Below are 3,407 nucleotides of genomic sequence, written 5' to 3' on the forward strand. Positions count from 1 at the left end.
TCTCCCTCCCTGTTTGTCATGTCTCTCTTTCCCCACTCCACGATGCCAGCTACTATGAGGTGGTGTAGCTAGGAGACCCAAGAGCCAGAATGAACACCACACTTTTAGAATTGCAGTCTCCAAAAGTGTGTTCTTTAAAAATAATACTTTTGAAAATGACGTTCCCAGTCTCTGATACTTCATTACAGAAAGAAAGAAAAAAAGAAAGAGAAGGAAAATAAAACCAGCCCAATAGAGCCTGCTGCAATATACACAGTATCAAGAGATATGTCTCTAACCACTGTACCGCATATCCTTTTTTAGCTTTCATTTTATTTATTCTTTGCCTCTCGCATATCATGTCTCCACATCACCTTTCCCAATCTCAACCATTTCCCTCCCGGCAAAAATTAAAACAAAATTTAAGAGCAGAAAGGTGAGGAGGAAGAAAGGGAGGATCTCATCACGGAAGCTTTGGTGTGACACAGTGAGTCACCCCTTTAGCCATAGATTTTGCACGCAGGTATTACATGCAGGCATTCATCCCGAAGATCATTGATCTGACCCAAGGCCCCTGGTCTCTGCAGCACAATTGACTCTGGGCCCTCATGGGGACTCTTCCTGGACATCCCATTGTTGCTCTGTGTCATGGAGATCTTGCAGCTCTGGGTTTGCTGCACCAACTCCCACCCCCACCCAGATCACCTCCAGGGGATCACAGATGGGGTGGATGTTGGAGAGGGCTAACATAACCCTGATCTAGGTCTGGGTACTTGTAGGGTTGGTCAGCCTGGCAGCTCTCCCCTGTTCTCACCACCAGGGTGCGCTCTCCAGCACGGTCCTGGCTACTTCACCCCTTGTAGCAATAAGCAAGAGGTGGGGCCATTTCTCCTGCTTTTCCTTTCTTCAGCATCAGCAGCGGGATCCAATCAGAAGCAGACTCTGCAGGAAGCTGTCTCACCATTGTCCCCCTCCTGGCCATATCTACCCAGAGCACTCTTAAGCTAATTTCTGGTCACTCAGTCTAGTTAGAGAATTAGCTATCTTTGAAGGCACCAGTTCTACAGCACGGGCCCACACGGCCCTCTTGAAGTTTGTTTTCAAACTCCCAACACACTGTGGAGGAGAAGCAACAGCAAGCAAACGGAAGACATTTAATAATTCATGCCTTGTTCCTGTGTAACGTATACAGTTAGAATAGTATTTATCAGAATATTAATCCGTATAGCAGACTTAGGGATGATGCTTTAATATGCAAATTCTTGTGTCCCTCCTAGGCTCAATTAATCAGAGTATAAGAGATAACATCCCTGGTATTTAATACCTAAGGAGAGTGAAGTAGAACAGCGTTTTGCATTTAAGGTGTGACTCAAATAATAATGTGCTTAAACCCAGAAGAGACAAATTTTTCCCTGATAAATCTGATTTTTAAAATGAGGGGTAGAAGCTTTATGATGGAAGAGATGTTGAGGGACAGGTGAGGAAAATATATCTCCCTGATAACCAGCAATATCCCATATGAATAAACTGCCTATTATTATGATTCAAAAGCCAAGGCATGCTATAGCACAGCACTGAATCCAGTCAGATGCTTTTGTTTCCCTGGAGCTGGCATTACTAACTACACAACACAGTTCCTCTAGAGTGAACCCTCGTCCTGTTTTCAGAATTCATCCCTATGTGTGATAAAGTCCAAGGATTCTGCATCTTTTCAAGTGAAATGAGTTCCTAATTGCATCTGTGCTTATAGAAGAAACCATATAGAAAAAAAAAACTTACAGAAGGAACCATTTTATCAGCCTCATTGACTCTGCTTTTCTCCCTAAATCAATTCACCGCCTGAAGTGTAATCAATCCCTGCTTTGGAAATCAATGTCTGTCTACCTCTAGAGGATGCTTGTGTGTTTTTCTCCACATTAAAGCTATCATAGTGTGCCAATCACACCATGGACGTAGTCAAGCCAGAAACGGGAACCTCTGTGGCTACTGAAGACCACAGTTCAGAGAGGTCCAGGGAATTACTAAACTCACTACACAGGGCTGCACACTGGGATATGGCAGCAAGATCTGGACCAACGAACTTCCTGCGTCGTGAAACTTACATTTGAGAGCACCTAAGAACTGCCTAGAATCTATAAAAGTTCTAGAGAAAGGAATGACTTCCTTTAATTTTTAAGACTATCTCGTCTGTCTGTCTGTCTTTCTGTGTATGTGTGTGTGTGTGAGAGAGAGAGTGTGTGTGTGTGTGTGCGTGTGTGTGTGTGTGTGTGTGTGTGTGTGTGTGTATGTAAGTGCACCCGTGAAAGCCAGAGGACAGCTTGCAAGAACTGTCTCTTTTTCCATCACATATGTCAGTATCGGGCTTTGAGTTCTGGTCCTCAGGCTTGGTAGAAAATGCTTATACCCAGTGAACCATCTCACCAGACCAAATTTCTTCTTTAAAAGGTTGAGACCAGGAAGACAATTGAAACACTTCAACCGACACCATTAACTGTTCAGGGTGTTCAGCAGGTGGATGGCTAAGAAGAAAGTGCTATATACACCCATCACAGTTTTATTCCACCATAAAGAAAAATGAAGCTTGAAGACAAATGGCTAGAAATGGAAACTGTTAAGTGAGATAACGTGTTCTCTCATATGCAATCCTGCCTTCTAATTTTGCCTTATGTGTATTTATATGGGAGGGGTGTGTAGAGGCCAGGAGACCATGCAAATGACAAGGGGTGGTGGTATGGGAAGGCCTTCTGCCTATGTGTTGCTTTTATTGGTTAATGAATAAAGAAACTGCTTTGGATCTATAGCAGGGCAGAACAGAGCTAGGCGTGAAAAACTAAACCAAATGCTGGGAGAAAGAAGGCAGAGTCCAGAGAAACCGTGGAGCCTCCAGAGGGAAAAGATGCCAGCTGCCAGCTGGAACCTTGCCAACAAGCCACAGCCACATGGCAATACACAAAATAATAAAAAAAAATGGGTTAATTCTAGATGTAAGATCTAGCTAGTAATATGCTTAAGTGATTGGCCAAACAGGGATTTAAATAATATAGTTTCTGTGTGGTTATTTTGAGATACTGGGCAGCCGGGAACAAACAAGTGGCCTCCTACTGGGGGGGCATTAAGGTAACAGTTTGTGAGGGTAACAGAATATATATTACATGAAATGGAAGGGGAGAATAATGAAGGAGGCAGGGTGGGGAACATTCCACTAAAACTTAGCATGTAACAAAACACCATAAGGAAAGCTGCTGCTTTGTATGCTAATTAAAAGATAAAATAGAAATCAGTGACGTTTCAGAAGTCTAGCTCTCTCTATAAAATATACCCTCATTAATAATGTTTTAAAATCAATCAGCTGTGATATGTGTAACATTATGCTTATGTAAGAAAGCAAAGGTCAGAAGGTAAAGTCCCATAAATCAGAGGGTCTGTTG

This window comes from Microtus ochrogaster, unplaced genomic scaffold (assembly GCF_000317375.1).
Source record: "Microtus ochrogaster isolate Prairie Vole_2 unplaced genomic scaffold, MicOch1.0 UNK88, whole genome shotgun sequence".
NCBI classification, from domain to species: domain Eukaryota; kingdom Metazoa; phylum Chordata; class Mammalia; order Rodentia; family Cricetidae; genus Microtus; species Microtus ochrogaster.